Source organism: Dendrobates tinctorius, unplaced genomic scaffold (genome assembly GCF_039654945.1).
Source record: "Dendrobates tinctorius isolate UK_male_01 unplaced genomic scaffold, ASM3965494v1 ptg000177l, whole genome shotgun sequence".
NCBI classification, from domain to species: domain Eukaryota; kingdom Metazoa; phylum Chordata; class Amphibia; order Anura; family Dendrobatidae; genus Dendrobates; species Dendrobates tinctorius.
The window spans coordinates 18,913,295-18,940,128 of NW_027361844.1; the positions used below are offsets into that span (position 1 = coordinate 18,913,295).

General features: G+C 42.4%; 1 protein-coding gene across 1 annotated transcript in view; it reads left to right on the forward strand.

Moving 5' to 3' along the window:
* Window positions 1–835: 835 nt before the first annotated feature.
* Window positions 836–26,834, forward strand: part of LRRC3 (leucine rich repeat containing 3) — a 78,612-nt gene continuing 52,613 nt past the window's right edge. Inside the window, exon 1 of the mRNA XM_073551566.1 lies at window positions 836–1,344. The gene's annotated coding sequence lies outside the window, so the exon portion shown is untranslated. The remainder of the gene's footprint in view (window positions 1,345–26,834) is intronic.

Sequence of the window (26,834 nt, forward strand, 5' to 3'; positions counted from 1 at the left end):
TCATTTTCCTGCGGTTTTACCTGCGGTTCCGCAGATAAAAAATCTGCAGACCAATCCACAGCGTGTGCACATAGCCTTATAACTTCCTAAGCAAAAATAAATTTTGGTTCCAAAATTGTGCTGATGTAAAGTAAACATGTGGGAAATGTTATTTATTAACCATTTTTTGTGACATATCTCTCTGATTTAAGGGCATAAAAATTAAACGTTTGAAAATTGCAAAATTTTACAAATTTTCACCATATTTACGTTTTTTTCATAAATAAACGCAAGACATATCGAAGAAATTTTAACACTAACATGAAGTACCAATGTCAGAATCAGCGGGATCCGTTAAAGCGTTCCAGAGTTATACGCACATAAAGTGACAGTGGTCCGATTTCAAAATTAAAGCCTGGTCTTTAACCTACAAACTGGCTTGGTCATTAAGGGGTTAATGACCTTTTTTTCATAATATTTGGGAATCCGAGCTTAATGTTATGTAAACAGTGATATGCATGTCGGATGACTAAGGCAAATACATATACAGTATATATACTTGTGTATATATATATGTGTTAAAAAAAATACATATATATATATATATATAATCTGTACAGCTGAAAATGTATACTTGCCAGCTGAAGTATACTGTTTTTATGATAATTATGGAAGTATTGAGTAACAATAATAGTAAACCAAAATATTTTTATGAATTTCCTCCATCCATTGTCTTATTAGACTCCCAGGGGAATGCATTAGGTACATGTTAGTCAGCTGTGAACAGTTTGCCTGAAACAGAAAATGCCTTTTAGCAAGAATATCACTGACAGGGTAGAGACAAGATCCAGTTCCTGCCCATAGGGAGTCTGATTGGTCTGTATGAGGCTTGATATCACCAGCTATACAGAGTAGGTACTGTGCTCTCTGGAAATAGCAACAAGTGCAGCTGACCAGAGGAGGGCTGCCCCTGTCCTCCTCCTGCTGTGCCCACTGCATGGGGACTTGTGGCACACTCCTCTCTCTCTGAGCTGCTTAGATTTTCTTTATCTTCATTATTATTGCATTTTACCCAGGATTTGTGACTGAAGCATAGCAAGCTGTGATTGCTAAATAGCTGGCTAGCCACATGGTGAGTGTGACTCCCTTGGACATGATTAGCATCAGAATACAAAATACAGCTGCCAATGTGGGTCTTGTTACACTGGGACTGCAAAATTCCATTCTGATTGATGTTATGCTGGAGATATTGGCAGGAATAGCTGCTGATGATCAATGTGCTGCATTGCACACAAGATTTTTGTCAATGAACAGCAACAATGTCTGAAGTTCCACATTAAAGAGCTGAAGAACAGAGCCTAAACTGTAAGTCTTCCTTACTATTTGCCATTATGTAATACTATTAGTAATATGTTGTCAGAGTCAAACCTATCTCTTTGAATTGGCAGTCCCAGCTTACTTTAGGAATACAAGCCAGCCTTCCAATTCTAGGTCATCAGATTTGTGTCTCAACAATTTTTGTTTTATTAAGTTGGATATTGTGTATAAATATTTATTCTGTAATTTACTTCTTTAGTTTATAAATAAACAGTTATTAATTGATATTTATTTATTTAAAACTTCATTTTTCTTCATTTTTTTAAAGAAAAAGAAAGCATACTGAGGACAAAGAAAGCAAAAAAGTTACCTGGTGAAGTGGGCTGATAGCAGGGTATGCACATGACATACAGACTATTGTACATTAAAGATTTAGGTTAGGGACACAATTGTTACAATTTTGTACTCCGGCACTCTGTAAAATGTATAAGTTCTGTGCACAATTAATGTAATGACATATTTTGGAAACAATTCTTGTAAAACTGATGTGCATGATTTTCAGGAATTCTATGAACAGATGTGTACGTACACTGTAAGATATTCTCCAGTTTATTGAAGAGATGGTATGGACACATGCCCCCTGTATAACAACATGGAAATGTACAATATTCATTCAATTTCATATGGCTTATTGTGAGGATATCCCATACAACTTCTAGCCTAGTCTTACATTGCATTACATTTGAGAAGTTTGCTTGTTGCATAGTTTAGGAATTAGCTGATAGCAGCTGCTGTTAACATCCTACCAGGAATATATTTCTCCTAATGCTTGAATAATATGATGTGTCATCAGGATGCTATCATTATACACTACATTACTGAGCTATTTATGACTTTGAAGTCTCACGTTAAACATTAAAGTGTTTTACATGTTCTGACAACTTTGTATTGAATTGCACCTCAATCAAACTATCATTAAACTCCTAGTGAGAGTATAAGGCTGGTGCCTTTTCTTGATTTTTTTTTTGTTTGTTTCTCTTTTTTTGTTTTGTTTCATTATAGGTTATTTATATTTATGTCTGTTATGCATTTATAGCTATTTTACGTTCTAATTCTTTTTTAAATTCATAGAAATGAGATTTAGCATTGTGAACATTTGAACCTAGGCTTCATTATGGCATATATCCATGACATAGGTATTTTTTACGAAGTGAAAATGCAGAAATGACTTTAAAGGAATTGTTTGGGGCATAAAATAATTAACCAAAAACAGTGATATGGTAAACAAAAAATACATTGTACTCATCCAATAATCTCCTTGCTGCTACAGCAACAATGTCATGTTGTGAAGGTCTTGGGTAAGATAGAGGGCCTCAAACTGTCCCTGAAAGTGGAACCCTAGCTTTCCCTGTCCTTGGAGTACTCTTGAAGGTAGAGAGGCCCGAGTCTCCAACCTTACTATGCTCCTGTTAATCCCTGATCTGTCCCTTCCTTCACCCCATGAGACATGGGACAGAAATATATGGTAAACAAGACACAAAGACAAAACAGGGATAGCAGAAAGCAACAAACATACAAACACTCACGAAAGGTAAAGAGGTATATAGGAAAGGATAGAAATGTACCAACCGAATTGCAATAGTACAATAAGAAAAGCATACACCCAAAAACAGCATGCAACAATCTCCAGTAGCAGCAATGATCAACTCAGCACAACGTCTCCAAGGAGCTAGGAGGCAAAGCTTTCTCTAGCAAGACAGAGAAGGTCTGGTCAGGTTTTATAGGGAGAGGTAATGACCAGATGAGAAGCAGATGAAAATGGATCTGCAAGTTTCTGATCAGCATAGAAAAAGTCTTTAACCTCTTCACCACCAAAGAAAACCAAATCCATTTAATATGTTACACAAACACACAGGCTAAATGGAAGATCTGTGCTTCACAATAGGTAGTGACCTTCTAACCCCAGATCTCACAGGAGAACATGACACACTCGTGACAACTAACTCTCTTGTTGTTGCCACTGATGTTTTGCTTGTCCTGCATTGATGACATGTTGACTATGTTCATGTGACCTCCAGAGATATTCTCTAGTCTTTGCAGTGATGTCAGCATATCATCACTACAGGACAAGACTTTGAAATGCTGCAATGTTTCCGAAAAAACATTAAAATCTGCTGTGAATAGGAAGGTCCTCGGTGGTTTCTTCACAGTCGCTCCCTTGGGTTGTCAGGTCGCTGCCTATGTTTGCTTATTGGCTTTTAGAGTCAAACATACCTGGCTGAGATCATACAGCCAGTGCCTGATACCCGATCTAGGGGCAGCATGGATCAGCTATCAGGTTCGCATTAAAATGGTTTTCCAGGCTTTTGCTTTACTTTTCTATGGGGCTATGAACTTGCAGTCAGGCAGTTGTTAACTACCTGACTGTTCTGCCCGATGCTGATCTCTGCCAGCTCAGAGCCATTCTTCATATGACCTCGAATTAACTGAGCAGCTCTTTCTCATCTGCTCTCCAATTGACAGCTGGCTCCCAGCAGAGATCGATGTCGGGAATAATTGGCAGATAATTAATACCCTGCCGATCACTGAGAGTCCCAGCTTGGAACTTCAGTGCAACACTCTTCTATCTCCATCACTCCCATAGACAGTGAATTGAGTTCGACAAAATCTTAAAAATGAAGGAAATACCAAAAAGTACACAAAACAGGTATAAGTCCTAAAATACCAAAGTTGCACAAACCCCAAAATGTATTCACAACAGAACAATGTATATAAAAATCATTTCATTAGAGAATCAACCTAATTAAAAATAACATAAACACAAAGGCATTTAAAATACATAAAACATGTGAGGGTGAAGGGTATGTCCATAAAAAAAATCATGCCAATATAATGGCATACACAAAAATGATGACCCAAAATAGAATAAGGTATTATCTAGAAACCAAAAGTACAGTGGCTAAATACATGATAATAATACAATATAAATAAATATAGGACTGATAGCAAATAGGTATGTTGTTAAGGATGACACCACATAGACAGCATAATAACATTAATGTCAGTCATAATGACAAATCAAAGCCATAAGGCAATACAAGGGCATTGGAAATAATACAAAATACATGCAGCAAATGATATGCTATGTTGAAAGCAATTTATATAATGTTAGGACTGAGCACAACCCCGTCACACCACTCCAACGCTATTTTGCTACTGCTTCATCAGGGAGTGTCACTGTGGAAGCAGGGTGAAACGCGCGTTGGGGCCTGGCACATGTGGATCTATATCATTACAAAGTAAGGTCATCTCATATCTCTTTACCTCCCTCTTTTTATGTTTATCATAACCCCGGTGAATTTATTACTACTTGTTTGATATATGAGATATTGTGCTCTAGCACGTTATACTTTTCACCTCATTTAGATTCTGCCATTTCCAGTTGGATTTTTTCTATTGTAACAACTATACTGAGTGCAATCAGGCAATATTTAGACAATATTTACTCATATTGTCACTGTATAATTTCTATTGGTATGTTTATTGTATAGCATAGAGGTATCTTGCACTTGCACTTTACACTTCTACCTGCATTATTTCCATCTCCAATAGTATAATTTTCATTGCTTTATGTACAATACAGTGATATTTAGCACTAGCACTTTACACCTTTACCTCCATTGCTTCTTTGCTATCCTTATAGGGTGATTTATGATATTCACATTTGGTTTTCAATCATTTAGCAAATTTCTTTCAGAAATCAATCTTCCAGCTATACTACAAGACGAGTTAAATCTATTAACGGCCGCATTTACAGAAATAGAAATATCAGATGCAATAAAAATTTTGAAACTAAAAAAGTCATCTGGTCCTGATATTCACATTTGCTACCTTACGTACTTTGATAAAATCAATACATGTTTTTATACATAACTGGATCATTTTGAGGACATTTTATTAGTACAAAAGATGTTCGCCATCAAGCATATGACTAATTTTTGTACTGTCGATATTTATTGATATACATAAGCATGACCATTAATCTAGAGTGTGCTTATAATTTGGAGTTTCTTACTATTACTATTGTTACTCAGATGATCCCCTCTTGATATTCTACTGGTTTAGACACCACTATGCCCTAACATCTGTGAGGGACTTTTTGCTTGCTATTATTTTGTATGAAATTATATTTTAAAATATTTTGAATTAATGTTTGATTTTAATATTGGAGTCGTATTGCACTTTTATTGGTCTCTCTGGGAGTCATCTTGCTTCCCATAAGAACTCATACTTTTCAGGTTGGCAATAATTGTGGGGAGTCTGCCCGCTGCATGTGACATCCACATAGAAAAAGGTTGCATGGCACTCCGTTATAATGGGGTGCACGAATAGGATACCATTCCAAAATATTTAAAGAAGAATTCGGCACTCCCAAATATATGATGCAAAAAATCAAAGATTCAGATTTTATTAATTATGCACTGTAGACAAAAGGTAGGTAGCGCCATTCTCCTTAGCGCACCAGTATGCGACGCTACTTGCTATAACTTGATCTTGCGGTCCAGAAACACTGACGACAATTTCTGATGAAGGCCTAAGTATTGGCCGAATCGTCACCGTTTTGTCTACAGTGGATAATTAATAAAATCTGAATCTTTGATTTTATGACATCCACATAGCCAGCCGGTGTCACCTACACTGTGGAATGTCTAATTTGGGGGCACACTGGGGCGAGACTATATGACTGTATGTGTTGAATGATACATGTACTCATCAGTAAAAGTTTACAATTAATGTATGGTTTTCTTCCCAAAACAAAGGGAAATAACTCTTTTTTACATTATTTACTTTGTATTACCTTAACTGCAGTAATCTAATCAATAAATAATGCAGTAGACACTGTAAGACAACCAGGCCTTTGTTCATGAAACACCTTTTGTTTATGAGTAAAACACATTTCTTGTCAGATTACACTGTGGCCATGATTCCTCATTGCTTTTGTTCCTGTTTTTGTCTAGTTTTCTTTTTTTTGTCCCTTTATTTTGATTGCACCCAAATCATTATTCTATTTGCGCTTTTTTTTGTTTATTTTATATGTACCGTATATACTTATGTATAAGCCGAGGCACCTAATTTTGCTGTGAAACACTGGGTAAACTTATAAGCCAGGTATGCATTGTCCCCTCATCCCTATCCAGATATGCATGGAGCCTCATCCCCATCCTTGTATGCATGGTTCCTCATCCACATTTTTGTATGCATGGCTCCTTATTTCCATCCTTGTCTGCATGGCTCCTTATCCCGATCCTTGTCTGCATGGCTCCTTACTCCCATCCTTGTCTGCATGGCTCTTTATTCCCATCCTTGTCTGCATGGCTCTTTATCCCCATCCTTGTTTGCATGGCTCCTTATTCCCATCCTTGTCTATATGGCTCCTTATCCCGATCCTTGTCTGCATGGCTCCTTACTCCCATCCTTGTCTGCATGGCTCCTTATTCCCATCCTTGTCTGCATGGCTCCTTATTCCCATCTTTGTCTGCATGGCTCCTTATTTTCCATCTTTGTCTGCATGGCTCTTTATTCCCATCCTTGTCTGCATGGCTCCTTACTCCCATCCTTGTCTGCATGGCTCTTTATTCCCATTCTTGTCTGCATGGCTGATTATTCCCATCCTTGTCTGCAAGGCTCCTTATTCCCATCCTTGTCTGCATGGCTGATTATTCCCATCCTTGTCTGCGTGGCTCCTCATCCCTATCCTTGTATGCGTAGCTCCTTATCCCTATCCTTGCAAGCATGGCTCCTTATCCCCATCCTTGTATGCATGGCCCCCATGATAAAAGCATTAAAAAAAATCCTACTTACCTTGCCTGCACGCCCTCGCAGCATCTTGTTCCGGTGCCAGAAGCTCCTCCGGCCGGCTGATCATATGTCCCCGCTCATTAAGGAACATGGGCATGGAGAGAGGTGAATATTCATTACCTTAATGAGCGTGCACCCAAACAAGTGCTGAAAAACTCGGCTTATACACGAGTATACGGTACTCACCTGTTGTTTTTTTCCCCTTTGTGGAGAAAGTCAAGCAATTCCAGATGTTTTAGCCTGACTAAAAAAGTCACACAATTATTAGGCAAGTGAGTATTTTGACCATATCATCATTTTTATGCAAATTTTCCAAATCCAAGTTGTATAACCTTGAAAACTTCTTAGATGAAGCACATAAACTGATATTTATTTGTGTAATGAGGGAGAGTGAACCCTAAGGATACAACACCCTTTATAAAGGTGTGCCGAATTATTAGGCAGCTTGTTTTCCTCAGGCAAAATTGGCAAAAAAAAAGATTTAACTAACTATAACGTTTTACACGGGGTTGCAGCCATCTTGAAATTGCTAAAATATTGGGCCGGGATCACAAAACCATCAAAAGTTTTGTAGCGATTAATAATCAACAGAGTCTCCAAAAATGTATTGAGAAAAAAAAGATGCAGATTAACTGCAAAAGATTTGAGAGTAATCAAACATGAAGCGACCAGGAAGTCATTATCCTCCAGCGCTGTCATATTCCAGAACTGCTACCTCCATGGAAAGCCCAGAAGTACAAGGTGTTCAGTCCTCAGAGACATGGAAGAGGTAAGGAGGCTGAAACCCGACCACCACTGAGCAAGACACAGAAGGTGAAAAGTCAAAACTGGGCCAAGAAATATCTGAAGACAGATTTATCAAAGATTTTGTGGACTAATGAAATGAGAGTGACTCTTGGTAGACCAAATAAATGGGTCCTTGGCTATATCAGTACTGGGCACAGCCCTCCACTTGGACTCAGACACCAGCAAGTTGGAGGTGGGCACTGCTATGGGCTGGTATTATTAAAGATAAACTAGATGGACTGAAAAATCAATTCCCAAACCTACTGCCAGATTATAGAAGACACTTTCTTCAAGCAGTGATGCAGGAAAAATCTGCATCTTTCAAGAAAAAGAAAGCTTTATTAGTCCAAATACAAAGATTAAAACATTTTTAAATAGCATGTCACATAACAGCACAATATTACCAATCCAATGCAGAAAAAAGGATCCACCCTAAATGTGGCGCCCCTGAGGGTACAGTAGCCACAGAGGTACTACACCTCAGCCAGAGTTGTGGCACTCCACTTTCCGGTAAGGAGGGGGCACTACCCAGGACTCACACACTAGCACCCAACACTAGACCTCTTTAGGACAAGGGGGAACTAGGTAGAGGGTGTGGGTGGAGGAAGTAGAGAAGGTGAGTAGTCAGAGGGAGTTGTCATGGAAACAGGAGTCAGTTGGAGCGAGGTGGACAGTTGGTGCTGGGGACTGAAGGGGAGATGAGCATGTCCCTAGACTAGTGCAGCGTGAGAGAAAAGAGGAGAGAAAGAAGGGGTCCTAGGGGCATGGGAAGTGAGGGGAATCCACCTGTGGCACCTGAATCCACGCTGTAGTCAGGTGGAGGGACCAGGTCGCTGTAGGGGACCGGCCCTAGACTACTGGAGAAACTAAGGACTCAGCTAGAAAACCATAGGCTGTAGCGATTGTATGTGATACAGCCAACTCCATACATATTCGCTGAAAAGGCAGCCAGATAGGATCAAGGGGACTAAGAGAACGTCGCCCAACAGGATCCGAGGCTTCTGGCTTGGGATACTGTGTGTGAAGGCGCAGGGCAGAAGAGGTGGGAGACAGCGCAGAGAGACAGCCAGGAAAGGAACATAAGCACATAAGCAGGGGTTCTGGTACAGTGGACCCCAAACTACCTGAGAGCTGGCTGGACCACCAACCCAGAGGACACAGCACCCCGGCTGGGGATTGCAACTAGAAGAACTGTGAGTAAAAGTGTGAAGACTGCACTCCGCTGTGTCCTTAGATTATTTACTGCATCGTCTGCCCTTCACTACAAGCATTACCAACATCTTTAACACTATAATTGTCCTGGGGCATAGCTCTACCCGTGGAGAGCTGTATCAACTCTGCTGCATCACCAACAGCCCCAGCGTCCTCCTTAAGCAGCGTCTGCTATCTCCTTATTGCCGAATACCACAGGTGGCGTCACGACATAATCACCTATAAACTTTCCCATCTTTATTCCCAAAATCATCTTTATTTTCATTACATGCCCTGGGCCATGGACCGGGTCACTGCTGCCATGACATCCCCTGAAAAACCTAGGAAAAACACTGTGAGCACAACTTAAGTAATGGTGCTAAAGGTTAGGTTCCCAAACCATGTAGTTATAAGTTATAAACCTAGTACTCAACGTTAGGATATTCAGAAGAAAATTTATTGTATTACGTAAAAAAACATTTCAGTCAAATTTTGACCTTCAGTTACGTACTGTACCAAATACCTGGTAATAGGTAATAAACCTATTGTGAAGATTCATGTGCTCTTAATTGGGGTGGTCCGTCCCACTGCCTGTTGGAGTATGCTTATAGAAGCCAGTAGATGGGGCAAAATATGCGCGTATGCTGTTCACTGGGGAGATCCGTCCCACAGCCTTGTGTTAGCCAGTAGCTGGGGCAGGACGTTCCTCCAGACACAGTATCCACTGCATGTCTCATATGGTTTTGGCCGCTGCGGATCTGCAGCAGTTCTGCAGACAGTGTACAGTAGCATGTAAATCTATGTGATTTACAATTTGCTGTGCACATGCTGCAGATTTTTAACTGCGGAAAAGCTGCGGTTTTGAATCCGCAGAAAGAAATGACATGTCACTTCTTTTCTGCAGATTCTGCTGCGGTTTACCATCTCCTCCATTGTAGAGGTGATAAACCACAGGGGAAAACCGCAGCCCAATCCGCAGGGAAAACCGCAGGTCATTTTACCTGCGGTTTTACCTGCGTTCCGCAGATGCAAATCCGCAGACCAATCCGCAGCGTGTGCACTTAGCCTAAATGAAGAAGGTCAAAATTTGACCAAAACGTTTTTTTACATACTACAATAAGGCTATGTGAACACGTTGTGGATTGGGCTGCTGATTTTTCCGCGCGGATTTGGTAAAATCCGCAGGTCAAAAGACCTGCGGTTTATCTGCGGATTAGCCTGCGGTTTTACACCTCTACAATGTTAAAGGTGTGAAACCGCTGCGGATTCCGCACAAACAATTGACATGCTGCGGCTTGTAATCCGCGGCAAATCCACACGGAAAAACCACAGTGTGGGCACAGCGGAGTTAAAAATCCATAGGCTGACATGGCACTGTACCATGTCAGCAGAACTGCTGCAGATCCGCAGGGCCAAATCCACTGCCGATCCGCAGCAGAATCCGCAACGTATGCACATAGCCTTAATATTCTTCTGAATATCCTAAAGTTGAGTACTAGGTTTATAACTTATATCGCCTGAAAAACCAACCAGCCCGGACTGAGTACCCAAGGCCCTAGCGGGTGTTGCATAAACACTCCACAGAATAACCCATAACACCCTATAAGGCCCTGTGGCCATAAAGCTATTTTTTTATATTATTCCCCATTGATGCTCCTTGCCCTCCTTTCCTCACATGAATTTTGTGGAGCAGGTATAATCAGCCTAGGAGTTCATGACTTTGCATGCCCTCACCCCGCAATGTTAATATGCATTTGAGATTCCTGTTACCATCTTTCAAAAAAACCCTGATTTTTATGTAGGAAAAAGCGCTATCACAGCATCAAAGTCTCCATTGCTTGGCTATCAATAAAGGTTTTAAAGATGAAAGAATAATAATATGGCCGCTTACTCTCTTGACCAGAACTCTATTTAAGAACTTGTGGGTCCTTCTTAAATGGGAAATTTACAGTAAATGAAAACAGTCACTTCTCTGATCAGTGTCTGGGAGGCTGTGGTTGGTGCTTCCCAAAATATTGGTTGTCAATAGCTTAAGAAACTGGCAGACTCCATGGATGGAAGGCTTATGACTGGTATTAAAAGAAAGGTGGCTATATTGGTCGCTGATATTCTTTTTTAAAGGTAAAAAAAATATTTTTGTACATTGGGAGTTAGGTTATTCTCGCTATAACAGATGAAATTGAACAATAAAACAGATGGAAAAAATTATGATTTTAACTTAGTTGCATAACAATTCTGCCCTAATAATTGCCCAATAATTCTTCACACATAGATATTCTCCTAAGGCTGGAGCCACACTTAACGTATAAAAATGCGGTCCGTTTTCTACGAACGAGAATGGCAGAAATGTTCCCGGAACAGTGATCCGTATGTCATCCGTTTGCAATGCGAGGATACGATTTTCTTGGAAGATAAATGGAAGAAATTCTCCAGCTCCACGAAGTTGTGAAAAACAGACTTCTTTATTCACATCAGACGATAACAAAGTGGGAGTAAAATGCCAGCATAGGAAATGCAGATGCTTGCGTTCGCAACGCGTTTCTGGTGTCTAGGCACCCTTAGTCATGACTTCGTGGAGCTGGAGAATTTATTACATTTATCTTCCAAGTGCCCCGACACGGCGTCTCTGTGCTCCGATAATCAAGATGCCTTCGCTGGTGAGCTGGTTTTCTTTTTGATTTAGTACGATTTTCTCGCATGTAAGCATCCGTGTGTCATCCGTATGACATCCGTATGGCGTTTTTTTCTCGCAACCTTGCAAAATGGACATTTAATGGTTTTAAGGCCTGAAAATAATTTAAATCATAATCAGCAACTCTATTTATTGCTTCTACAACAGGTGGCAGCCTCCAAACTTTGCATTTTCAGGCCGTGCTTGTGTTGGGTTATTTCTGCTTTGTGTCAAACATGTCAGACAGGCTTACTTTCAACACAACTGAGCAGGTGCTTTACAACTGGGTTTTGTCACGACGCTTTGGGGAGCCATATGCAGGGTTCAGCAGGTTCGCAGGATGCAGTGACAAGACACGAGACTGAGTGTGGTTTGTGGATTAAACTTTTATAAAACTGTAGCCGCTGGGCTATATTGAGCAAACCAAAAGTGTTAACAACAACTAGTCCACGCAGGGACTCAACAATCCTAACAACACTTTCTTAATGTAATGCAATTAGCCCGGTTTGCCCGGGTGCTATAGGTCACGTATGACCAAACTACGGGTCTTTAACTCCTATATTAAACTTATCCTTCCAGGAGGTCTGTTAGGATCACAAGCGTGGCCGCGTAGAGGTCGCTGATGCGGCTGCCTTGACGCCTCGATATTCCAGGACGGAACTGGGCTCGACAGGCCCTGAAGAGATGATACCGGTGGGGCGCAACAGGCCCTGAAGAAACAATGCCGGTGGGGTGCAGTAGGCCCTGAAGAAACGATGCCGGTGGGGCACAACAGGCCCTGAAGAAACAATGCCGGTGGGGCACAACAGGCCCTGAAGAAACGATGCCGGTGGGGCACAACAGGCCCTGAAGAAACGATGCAGGTGGGGCGTAACAGGCCCTGAAGAAACGATGCCAGTGGGGCACAACAGGCCCTGAAGAAGCGATGCCGGTGGGGCACAACAGGCGTCTCCTTGCGGCTCTCGTCCCACCGCGGAGTTATGACACAGTCTCTAAATATAACTGTTCACCAACCTCTGCTTGGGGCCTTTAGCAAACCGGACGGGGGCCTCTCCTGCTGCCAGTAGCGAGGTGGCGCCTCCTGGGCCCGGTGATGACAGGGCCGCAGCTGTGGGAGAAGGCAGGGGGGCAGTGTCCTGACTGCTGTAAAGAAATGACCTGTCATTGCAGCGGTCGGTGGAGGTCGTGGCCTTGTCACAACTGGGCGGGAAACAGCGGGAGCGGCTGTATGTGACCGTATGAGGGGAGCGGCCGCCGGTGACCGGCTCTCAAGTCTCACGTGTCGGTGAGTCCGCAGCTTTCCTTTCACAGGCCCCTGTCGGTCTCTCCACAACACACCGTCCACTCCCTCGGTTCTCTCAGTCTCACACGGCTCCCTGTCTGTTGTCCGACTCTCTGTCAACTGCCACTTCAGCGCGTCCCCTGCTCCCTTTAAGCTTGCCCCGCCCCCTGTTTCCCTGACAACTTCAGTCAAGTCTTTCCTTTTACTGTCCTCCCAGTATCGTTCCCTCAGGAACCCTGATGGCAGTCTCCTGGGTACCTGTCCATTCACTGTCTGGGAGTCCTCCTCCCCACACATACCCAGTGATTGTGGATCGGAGGAGGCAGAGACGAATGTGGGTACATCCGCTTTTGAGGCAACGCCTCACTAAAGGCCATTTCCACGTCTATATGCATCTCTGCGGACCCATCCTGACAAGTTCTTCCAATATTGTTGGATGAGCCTTGCCACCTTTGATATTTTGTTGGAGATAGTGCTCCCTGGGATCACCTTTAAGGACACCAGGATGCGCAAGTGTATTTCTGCCGAGGAGCGCCTTATTCTGACATTATGGTACGTATTCCTCCTCCTCTATGTTGATGATGTTTCCAACTGCCGTATTTTTTAGCTTACATAATACCTTAGTGTTTATCATTTTTGCTTTTAAATGTCAAAATCCAACATGTGATTAATCATAATATTTGACTAGTTTTGCAACCACAAAGCCATTGCAAGTATTTAATGTTGTTATGGCATGGCTTGTTAGGTATAGACTATAACTTTGATGAATGTGAAATTGGTTTGTAATGTCGAATGTTATCTGATTTTTTTTTTTCATTTTACCTTTAGCTTCCTTACAACTGGTCTTTCCTATGCGGCACTGTATCAGGAATTTTTCATCGGAAAATCAACAATATCAGGCATAGTCCAGTCTACCTGTTCCGAAATATGGTCACAGCTTCATCAAGTGGTCATGCCTGAGCCAGAAATGGAAGACTGAGTGTGGATAGCCAGTGGTTTTGAGGAGACATGCCAGTTTCCAAACTGTATTGGAGCCCTGGATGGGAAGCGCATCGGTGTGCGTAAGCCGCCAAACTCAGGATCCCAATATAATTATAAAAAATAGTTTTGTGTAGTGTTGTTGTCTCTGGTCGACAGTCACTACAGTTTATAATTATAGACATTGGGGCCTATGGAAGAACTGGAGACTCCAGAGTCTTCAATTCTTCCATTGTGGGTCGGAATGTGCGCAATAATCATTAGGACCAACCATCCCCACGTCAGTTACCAGGGTCCACTATGGATGCTGTGCCATATGTTTTGGTTTCTGATAAGGTCTCTCAATTAACATGTCACGTAATGAGGCCCTATCCCCGCAGAGGCATCAAAGGGAGTCTTGGAAAAGTGCTTCCCGATCTACCTGGGAGTTTGCTAGAGCCCTCACCTGAAGGACATGGCACTAAGCAGGCACCTGTGCACAAGTGAAGCTTTAGTAAAACTCGGAAACTGCACACCGCTGTGTCCTCTGTGTCATTCACGTCTCACCTGCCTTCACCGCATGCACCACCAGAGCCACCATCTTAACTGATAACACCTTAACTGCCCTGGGACAAAAGTTCTGCGTGTAGAGAGCTATAACAACTCGGCTCCATTACCATCAGTCCCAGAGGAACTGCACTGCAGCGCTGGTCACCCCTGACCAGAAACCACAGGTGGCGTCACGACAAACATCTCTTACAAACTACTCCTTCATCCTTTTCATCTTACCTCATTATCTTCATTCATCATCCTCATTTATTACAATTTACTGGACACCCAGGGCCACGGACCGGGTCACCACTACCGTGACATCCCCTTTAAAGAACCAACCGGCCCGGTACCAAATAACCTAAGGCCCTGTGGGGCGCTCCAGATACCTCTCCATCATCAGACCTCTGTATTGAAAGTGCGTGATGTTTTTACTAATTATTTTGTTACACCAGAGGGAGCTACTCCATGGCAACACAATGCTATTTCTATGTTGTAACTTTGAATTATGTTGTATAATTAAACAAATTTTGGGGTTTCAAGTGTGTGCATTTTTTCCCTTATAATGTTGCAAATGTCTAAATGCATAGGTTACACATTTAGGCCCGAACATTACACATTAGTCAGTTTGGTCAAACTATTTTTACTCAAAAACTATACTTAGTCAAAAGACAAAACAATATTATCACCATATTGTTTCTTTGCCCAATCCAAATGGAACAACTAACAATAAAAAAATTAGCATAACAAAAACAATAAACTAGAGCTAAACCAAAAATAAAAACATAATACGCATAAATTATAAGTTATGGTACATTGGAGGTGGTGATGGCAGAAGGCCAGCTTGCCCGGATTGTTGAATTGGAGGCACAACTTGAACCTCACTCTGGGGATTAACATATGTGACCCCCGGATGGTGGATCTGAGCAGGATCCTGTTGTGGAGGCAAAAAATGTGAGCTTTGATACTGGAGAGGATTGTCCCAGGGATTGGAGAATCCACGTGGTTCATACCCCCCAATATGGCCATGTCGACCATACCCATGTTGGGACCAGCCTCCAACAGAGGGTCTGATCAAGTGGCCATATTTGGCAGGTGCATTGTAGCCTGACATTTGGCCCTGTGTAGGCCAATGTAGTGTTTAGGGGGATGTGGCTGTGGTGTTGGCACACGGAGAGGAGGTGACTCAGATACTGATTGAGCCTGCACAGGAAATTCCCGGCATTTGAAGCTGGCTTCTGGTTGATAGTTGCCAGCATTCCAAATATTCAGAAACCGTGTTGGGTCATTGGGGGGTGTGCAGGCATCAATTAGTATTTGAATTACTCCACGGGCACGCAGTCTTACCTCCCGAGGTATTGGACAGAGGTAACGGGCCAGGCTGCGGGCATATGCTTCCTCCCCATCATCGTGTGCTGCCCTTGTCAAATAATTTAAGATACCCATATCCATGTGCCTCCTGGTACTAGAGGCTGTAATGTCTCTCCTTCATCGACCACGGTGTGGGATGACAGCAGCCTGGGTGAGGGCTCCAGAAGCAACGGTAGGGATGCTGCTGTTTCCCTGGTCTTCATCTGGATGTTCCTCTGATGCCAGTGCTGGTGGTAATGGTTGTGTGAGGATGGAGTTGGAAGGTGCAGATGATGGGCCAGCCACCTCTTCACCTTCTCCATCTGGATCTATAGGTGCCTCTGAGTCAGAGGCTGTCTATCTCTCAGTTAGGTTTGACTGAGTTCTGTTTTAATGGAATGTTTAAAAAAAAAATTAGATGTGATTCTAAAATCTGCATGTTTAAAATGTGGTGTGATGCATGCACTTACGGGCTCTGATCCAGAACAGGAGCCAGAAAAGAAAGCCTGCCAAAGTATACTTTCATTTCATCGGTGCTGCATCCCCACTCCTGGTATGCTGCTGTTGTTCACACCAGTACTGGTCCCTCACGCTGCGAAAGCGTCTCATGACATCATTCACTGCAAACAAGCATACACATATATATTTAAAGGGAATCTGTCACCCCATTTTAGCGCTATAAGCTGCGGCCACGACCATCAGGGGCTTTATCTACAGCCCCCGATGAAACCTGAAAGATAAGAAAAACACGTTAGATTATACTCACCGGGGGGCGGAGTCGGGTGCGGTGGGTGTCGCGGTCCTGTCCGGCACCTCCCATCTTCATACGATGATGTCCTCCTCCTTGCTTCTCCCTCAGCTCCTGCACAGGCGTACTTTCTCTGCCTTATTGAAGGCAGAGTAAAGTACTGCAGTGCACAGGCGCCGGGAAAGGTCAGAGAGGTCCGGCGTCTGCGCACTGCAGTACTCTGCTCTGCCCTCAACAGGGCAGATAAAGTACGCATGCGCAGGAGCTGAGGGAGAAGCAAGGAGGAGGACATCATTGTATGACGATGGGAGGCGCCGGACGGGACGATGACACCCATCGGACCGGACCGAACGTCGGGGTGAGTATAATCTAACTCTTTTTTTCTTATCTTTCAGGTTACATCAGGGGCTTATCTACAGCATTACAGAATGCTATAGATAAGCCTCTGATAGCGGTGTCGGCAGCTGATAGGGCTAAAATTGGGTGACAGATTCCCTTTAATTTTTAAAATCTGCTTTTCTAATCTAAAAAGTACTTTTCACTATAATGTGGCATGATAAGTATTAACTTTGAACCCAGTAATGTGCCAAATATTAGTACAATAATAGCAGATAAAATTAGGTACTGTTCTGATGTTAACAGGTGTTACATAGATCAATAATTTTATACAGGGATTGTACTTAGTAATTTGCTCTTGGGCCTCACAAGGCTTGTCCGCAAATTCAGGGAACATCTGCCCACATATCCTCTTCCATGCTGCCTCCTTTCTTGTCCGGTCAACATAATGGGCGTCCCTCTGATCCCATAGTTCTGTGTTATGATTGAGTCACCGTAGGAGGCACAAAAATAGAAGCTACGTCCAGAAAACCAGAGAAGTTGGCAACTATCAGATTGCAGACCCCTGAACCTATCAACACAACTAGCAGTAGCCGTGGGGGGTTCCTACGATGCCCTGGACCCCTCGATCACAGCCGGAGCGCTAAATAGCCTAAAGACAGAAAAGGAAATCTAACTGCCCCAGAGCAGACCCCAAAGTAAAAGGCAGCCCCCAACATATAATGACGGTGAAGCAAGATGAAAAAACACTCACACAGATAGAAAGATAGGCTGAGCAAACGATGGGGCCCAAGCTAGCTAAACAGAACAGGAAAGGAAGGTTGCAGTCTGCAATCTGCCAAAACCCTATCAAAGACATAAGCCAACAAGCTGATATGAAAAAGACCCTGAAGCAGCTAGGCTTCAAAAACTAAATCAGCACTCAGGTATTTTCAGAAGACAGAGCTAAAGGAATTCAGCACACCCCAGCAGGGAATGGCAGAAATCCAGAAAAACAAAGCAAAACAAAGTCTAAGCACAAATGCAAAAAGCCGAGCAGAAAACTTAGCTTTAGAGGAGCAGGAATTCAGACTGAGAAATCACCCGCAGGGCAGAAGGGCGTCGGCAGCCTTATATCCAGTCAGTAACTCCACTCAGCCAGTCATCATCATCAGACTCAGGTGTTTGATAATCAGGCTCACTACCTTTCTTTACCAGAAGAGGGAGTTCCTCAGGCCTCAGTAGTGAAGGGGAAAATGAACTCACAACAGTACCTCCCCCTTGAGGAGGGGTCACCAAACCCTCAACCACGCCACCAGGGCGATCAGAGTGAGCCCGATGAAAGGCACGCACCAATCTTTTGGCATCAATATCAGAGGCAGAGACCCAGGAATTATCCTCTTGACCATAACCCTTCCACTTAACCAAATACTGGAGTCTCCGTCTAGCCAGACGGGAATCCAGTACTTTCTCTACCTCATATTCCATGTTACCTTCAACCAATACAGGGTCTGGAGGGGCCACCCCCGGAACAACAGGTTCAACAAACCTCTTCAACAAAGATTTATGGAACACATTATGGATTTTAAATGTGACAGGAAGAGCCAAACGAAAAGAGACCGGATTAATAATCTCCAAAATCTTGTAAGGTCCAATAAATCTAGGCTTAAACTTAGGAGAAGCCACCTTCATAGCAATATTTTTTGATGATAACCACACCATATCACCAACCTTAAACTGGGGACCAATGGTCCTATGTCGGTTGGAAAACCGCTGGGCCTTTTCCTGGGAGAGAGATATCTTATCCACCACTTGGTCCCAGATCTGGTGCATTCTCTCCACCACAGTGTCAACACCTGGGCAGGCAGAGGGCTCCACCTGCCCTGAAGAAAATCGAGGATGAAACCCAAAGTTACAAAAAAAAGGTGACATCAAAGTGGCAGAACTAGCTCTATTATTTAAAGCAAATTCGGCCAAGGGCAAAAATGAAACCCAATCATCCTGATCAGCAGAAATAAAACATCTCAAATATGACTCCAAGGTCTGGTTTGTTCTCTCTGTCTGCCCATTGGTCTGAGGGTGAAAAGCAGAGGAGAAGGACAACTGAATTCCCAGCTTGGAACAGAAAGTTCTCCAAAATCTAGACACAAACAGGACTCCTCTGTCAGATACAATGTTCTCAGGAATCCCGTGCAAGCGAACCACCTGTTGTAAAAACAGGGGCACCAACTCAGAGGAAGACGGCAACTTAGGGAGTGGTACAAGATGAACCATCTTAGAGAACATATCACAAATCACCCAAATAACAGTCATCCTTTGAGAGACAGGCATATCAGAGATGAAATCCATTGAAATATGGGTCCTTGGCCTCTTGGGGACAGGCAAAAGGCATCAACAACCCACTAGAGCGAGAACACGATTTAGACCGGGAGCAAGTCCCACAGGACTGCACAAAATTCCTGACAGCACGAGACAAGGAGGGCCACCAAAAAGACCGACTCACCAGATCTCTAGTACCAAAAATACCTGGATGACCAGCCAAAGCAGAGCAATGAACTTCAGACATCACTCTCTTCTTCCACTGGTCAGGAACATACAACTTTCCACTGGGACAACGCTCAGGTTTGTCCTCCTGGAACTCTTCCAGAGCACGTCTCAAGTCGGGCGAGATGGCAGAAAGAACTACCCCTTCGCCTAAGATGGTAGCAGGCTTGGTCACCACAGGAGAATCAGCAAAGAAGCTCCTAGAGAGGGCGTCTGCCTTGACATTCTTAGTTCCAGGAAGAAAAGAAACCACAAAATCAAAACGTGTAAAAAAACAAGGCCCACCTAGCCTGTCTAGGGTTCAAGCGCTTAGCCGACTCTAGGTAAATCAAATTCTTGTCGTCAGTGAGGACCATGACTTGATGCTTAGCTCCCTCCAACCAATGTCTCCACTCCTCAAATGCCCATTTCATGGCCAACAGTTCCCGATTCCCCACATCATAGTTATGTTCAGATGGAGAGAACTTTCGGGAAAAGAAAGCACAGGGATTCATTTTAGATGTTACAGGATCCTTTTGGGACAAAACAGCTCCTGCACCAATCTCAGAAGCATCCACCTCTACCTGGAACGGAAGTGAGACATCAGGTTGCCGCAAAACCGGGGCGGAGGTGAATCTTCGCTTCAGCTCCTGAAAGGAAGAAACAGCCTCCGGAGACCAATTTAACACATCAGCACCCTTCTTAGTCAAATCAGTCAATGGCTTGGCAATGCTAGAAAATTTTGCTATAAATTTCTGATAAAAATTAGCAAAACCCAAAAACTTCTGGAGGGCCTTCAAAGAAGTGGGCTGAACCCAATCGTAAATGGCCTGTACCTTGGCCGGGTCCATTTCAATAGTTGACGGGGACAAAATAAATCCCAAAAAAGAAATCCTCTGTACTCCAAAAAGGCATTTAGATCCTTTGACATACAGGGAATTCTCCCTCAAGATCCGGAACACAGTCCGAATATGTTCCACATGAGAATCCCAATCCTTGGAGAAGATCAAAATATCATCCAGATAGATAATCAAAAATTTATCGACAAAATCTCGGAAAATATCGTTCATGAAGCACTGGAAGACAGAAGGGGCATTAGTGAGCCCAAAAGGCATCACCAGGTACTCAAAATGTCCCTCCGGAGTATTAAACACCGTCTTCCATTCATCCCCATGCTTAATGCGAATAAGATTATACGCCCCCCTGAGGTCAAGCTTGGTAAACCAGCAAGCACCTTTAACTCTGGAGAATAGATCAGAAATCAGGGGTAACGGATACTGATTTTTAACAGTAATTTTGTTGAGGGCACGATAATCAATACAAAGTCTTAATGATCCTTCCTTTTTGGCTACAAAAAAAAAAAAAACGGCACCTAAGGGTGACGAGGATGGTCTAATATGACCCTTCTCCAACACCTCCTTAATATAGGATCGCATAGCCTCGTGCTCGGGTACAGATAAATTGAAGAGCCGACCCTTGGGAAATTTACACCCCGGGCTCAGTTCAATTGCACAGTCATAACTCCTATGAGGAGGCAGAGACGCAGACTCATTCTCACTAAATACATCATAAAAGTCCGCTAAATAATCAGGAACATCATGCGACTGAGGAGAGGTGGAAAACACCGGAGCCTCACTAAAGGCACACCGACAACCCCAACTCACCACAGACACAGATTTCCAATCCAAAACTGGATTATGAATTTGTAACCAGGGAAACCCCAGAACAATAGTATCATGCAGATTATGCAACACCAAAAATGTGCAATTTTCTTGATGGTCTGGGGCGACCCGCATTACCACCTGGGTCCAAAACTGAGGTTTATTTTTAGCCAAAGTAGTAGCTTCAATCCCCCTCAAAGGGATAGGCGTCTGCAGAGGTGTCATCGGGAATCCACAACGTTTAGCAAAATCCAAGTCCATTAGGTTTAGGGCTGCTCCCGAATCCACAAAAGCCTTGGCGGAAAATGTGGACAGGGAGCAGATCAGAGTAATAGCCAGAAGAAACTTAGGTTGAACACCACCAACAGAAAACGTGTGTGCAAAGCGTTTCTCTCGTTTAGGACAGACAGAAATAATATGCGAGGCATCTCCACAGAAAAAACACAACTTATTACGCCTTCTGAACTCCTGACGCTGCTCTCTGGAAAAAACTCTATCACATTGCATAGGTTCAGACATTTGTTCAACAGGTGGCAACACCTCTCGTGCAGCTTTGCGTTTGCGCAAACGCCGATCAACCTGAATGGCTAATGACATAGAATCGTCAAGACCAGAGGGAACAGGAAATCCCACCATAGTATCTTTTACGGCTTCTGACAACCCCTTCCGAAAGAGTGCAGCCAAGGCATTATCATTCCAGGTAGTAAGTACTGCCCACTTTCGGAATTTTTGACAGTACAATTCTGCAGAATCACGACCCTGGTTCAATGCCAGCAGGGTCTTTTCAGCCTGATCAATGGCATTAGGTTCGTCTTACAACAACCCCAAGGCCTGAAAAAATGCGTTCACATTAGTCAGAATAGGATCATCTGGTTTCAAAGAAAACGCCCAATCCTGGGGATCGCCACGCAGCAAAGAGATGACAATTTTAACCTGCTGCGCGGAGCTCCCTGATGAGTTAGGCTTCAAGGCAAAAAATAATTTACAATTATTTTTGAAATTCAAAAATTTAGACCGATCCCCAAAAAATACATCAGGTGTAGGAATCTTTGGTTCAGCAGCATGTGAATGAGCAAGGTAGGCGTAAATTCCCCGCACTTCCACAGCGAGCTGCTCCACACGATCAGACAATTGCTTTATCTCCATTGAGAGAAAAAAAAATTCCCCCTACGGCCTCAGAGATATAGAGGAAAAAATATACACACTTTTTTTTTTTTTATTCAATTCTTTCCTGCTATTGAGTACCCTAGGATCTGCGGTATGGCAGGTGATTCTGTTATGATTGAGTCACCGTAGGAGGCAGACACAAAAATAGAAGCTACGTCCAGAAAACCAGAGAAGTTGGCAACTATCAGATGGCAGACCCCTGAACCTATCAACACAACTAGCAGTAGCCGTGGGGGGTTCCTACGATGCCCTGTACCCCTCGATCACAGCCGGAGCGCTAAATAGCCTAAAGACAGAAAAGGAAATCTAACTGCCCCAGAGCAGACCCCAAAGTAAAAGGCAGCCCCCAACATATAATGACGGTGAAGCAAGATGAAAAAACACTCACACAGATAGAAAGATAGGCTGAGCAAACGATGGGGCCCAAGCTAGCTAAACAGAACAGGAAAGGAAGGTTGCTGTCTGCAATCTGCCAAAACCCTATCAAAGGCATAAGCCAACAAGCTGATATGAAAAAGACCCTGAAGCAGCTAGGCTTCAAAAACTAAATCAGCACTCAGGTATTTTCAGAAGACAGAGCTAAAGGAATTCAGCACACCCCAGCAGGGAATGGCAGAAATCCAGAAAAACAAAGCAAAACAAAGTCTAAGCACAAATGCAAAAAGCCGAGCAGAAAACTTAGCTTTAGAGGAGCAGGAATTCAGACTGGTCTGCAAGGATCCCACAGAGAAATCACCCGCAGGGCAGAAGGGCGTCGGCAGCCTTATATCCAGTCAGTAACTCCACTCAGCCAGTCATCATCATCAGACTCAGGTGTTTGATAATCAGGCTCACTACCTTTCTTTACCAGAAGAGGGAGTTCCTCGGGCCTCAATAGTGAAGGGGAAAATGAACTCACAACAGTTCTGGCCTCTCTTGGACCATAACTATGAGCATATCCATGTTTATGCATGTGGACATCATGGTGGACTCCGTGGAGTCGTTCTTCCTGTCTTTTTGTAGTGCTTGCAAAGCTGATTAGCATGCCCTAGCTTCCTGATAATGGCTGCTTCAATTTCCTGTCACCTGAAGATCTCTTGTGTATTTCTCACAAGTCACACGCATGGTCCGTGTGTAATCCGCTGTTTTCTCGCCCCCATAGACTTGCATTGGCAAGTATCGGCCGTAAAACGGTGCAAATAGCAGCATGCTGCGATTTCCTCTGCACGTATAATATGAGAGAGAAAGAAATGCATGATGGGAGCTGCCCCATAGATCAACATTGGTCCGAGTGCTATGCAATTTTTTTATCGCATATCACTTATCCGTATTTCTCTCTAGTGTGACTCCGGCCTAAGAAAGATGAAACCTCACTTCTGCTTTCTTATATATTCATGTTTCAGGTTTATTAAACTTTTGGATTCATCGACCGCACTGGAATTGTTCAATAATAAAATTAAACATCAAAATACAAATTGCCTAAGGTGGCATTCCCATCTAGAAGTAGCCTTTGATACATAAGAGAGTTATAGTTTCATATATAATTTTTAAAAAGTATTTTTAGAAATACCTACCGTAGTTAAAAATATTTGAAAGTTTTTACCAAAACTATTTAGGATATGTGTAACACTTTTAATAAAAATGCAAAATTAATTGTTAAATATTTTTTAATATGATATTTTTATAAATAGTGCACTTTACAGACATTATTCTCACTGTCCCCATTGGGGTTCATAATCTAAATTCCCTATCACTATATAAGGAAGCCAGATTACTCGAAGAAAACCCACACAAACTCCTTGCAGATGTTTTCCTTGGTGGGATTTGAATCCATTAATCCAGCACTACAAAACATCTATGTATTATAATTCTCTTCATGTATTTGTACCCCAGGATATCAGATATATTAATTTCCATTTAAATCAAACAGGATGGGACTCTTGCGACTCCCCATTACTGTAGGAATTGCTAACTTGAATGGAAGAGTCTGTTGAAGAGAAGTAGGAGATGCATTCTGATACCCCATCACTCTGTACCAGAAGGTCTGTCTCCTACTTCTCTTCAATCTGCATGCAGAAAAAGATCCTCTTTTCTCCACAGATGTGACTGCAGCCTATGGGCATTTATTGGAGTTGTGACATACACAACCCGATCAGGTGAGCAAACCCCTCACACCCCAATTGAATTTTTAACATACATTCTTACTCTATGTGCTCTTGTATTTCTTTCTTATCACCAGTCTGTGGCTGATGCAGATAGATGATTTTGCTGAATATAAAATATTTACGGTATATACTAAATAATATCACTTAGTGGAAAATATGGCCATAAAAATATCTAATTACTGTGAAAAGGACTCAACTATCTAGCAGAACGTAGGTTCAAATTTCTATATTCTCACAACCTTCCTTACTGTCAGAGCCTGAGATCTTGCATATTATTGTCAGATCTTATACCTTTAATGAAAAAACATCACTGTTGAATTATTTACAAAGCGGTTAACGATCAGTAACTGTTTAATATATTCTAATATTGTTATTTAAAAAAAATAAACATTAATAAGTTACAAATAAGTTATACAATCGGCGTGTACCACATGTAAGCTTGGCTGATCATATGCACATATAAAACAATTGTTCTGTGCACATAAAATATTATCGGCAGCACATTCACTGTTTACACTTGACAATGCACTCCTGAAATCAATGATTTTTAAGCAAGCTTAACCCCTTCACCCCCTAAGCCTTCTTTCACCTTCATGACCAGGCCAAAAACATTTTACAATTCTGACCAGTGTCAATTTATGAGGTAATAACTCTAGAACGCTTCAACGGATCCCACCGATTCTGAGACCATTATTTCATGGCGTATTTTACTTCAGGATAGTGGTATAATTTATTTGATATGACTTGCATTTTTTTTGTGAAAAAAATCGGAAATTTGGCAAACATTTTGAAATTTTTGCAATCTATTCTATTATTTCTAAACACTGTTTTTCGGTGATTCCTTTGTAACCCCGTTTATACTGAACCCACACACACAAATGATACACCATTTGAAAGGTAAACTTGCCCCCTTCAGCAAGAAAATAACCAAACAAACCACACATCCACGGTTTGATCACAAAATACAGTTTAAACATTAATTTTCATAAACCTGCAGTAAGGAAAAATGACCTGCAGGTGGCACCACAGTACCCCAGAGCACACTACCAACATATTTGTAAACATGCACTGCTTTTTCGCTGATTACTTTGCCACACACACACACACATGATACACCAGTTGAAAGGTAAACTTGCCCCCTTCAGCAAGAAAATAGCCGAGCAAACCACACAGTCACGATTTAATCACTAAATACAGTTTAATCATTCATTTTCATAAACCTGCAGAAAGACACAATGACCTGCAGGTGGCACCTCAACCGGAAGACATTTTTTGGCCTCTTCTTATCAAAACAAATTGATGTATTACCAATCTACATATATATAAATACCTGTCTGTGTTCATCAGCTCAAGAAATACATTTACATTTGACCAGCTTGCTTTTTCTGAAATTGTCTGCGCTCCCGACGACCAATGTGCAAAAATTTTTCACGGGCCAAGCTAGTTTTAAAAATGTCATTTTTATGCCCTTAACCATAGAGTTATGCCACACAAAATAGTTAATAAATAACATTTCCCACATGTCTACTTTACATCAGCACAATTTTTGAAATATATATTTTTCCTTATTAGGAAAAATGTACAAAATGTACACAACCCTTGTTTGGGAACACATCACATTTGAAGTGACTTTGGGGGCCTATAGGACAGAAAATACCCAAAAGTGACACCATTCTAAACACTGCAACCCTCAAGGTGCTCAAAACCACATTCAAGAAGTTTATTAACCCTTCAGGTACTTCACATGAATTAATGGAATGTGGAAGTTAAAAATGAACACTTTACTTTTTTTTAATAAAAATGTTACTTTAGACCCCAATCTTTTTATTTCATAAGGGTAAAAGGAGGAAATGGACCCCGCAATTTGTTTTGAAATTTTTCTTTAGCACAACCTGATGCTATATGTGAGGGAAAACTACTGTCTGGATGCACGACAGAGCTCAGAAGAGAAGCAGCATCGTTTGAGTTTTTGAACGCAAAATTATCTGGAACCAAGAGCGAAAGCCATGTCGCATTTGGATAGTTTCTGATATGCCTAAACAGTTAAAAAACCCTACAAGTGACCCTATTTTGGAATCTAGACCCATCACAGAATGCATTTAGATGAGTGGTGAGCATCTTGAACCTCCAGGTGCTTTACAAACGTTTATAACGTAGAGCCGTGTGCAGATGTCTGCTGGCTCAGAGTCATCACGAACCCCTCCTACTAGTGATTCTGTGGCTTTCTCTGATGTCACATCAACAGAGCAGTGGCTTCTCTTCTGCTCTGCTCTGTTGGCGGGGCGTAACTGCCAATATCATGCTGATTGACAGCTGGCTCCCCACTGTATAATTG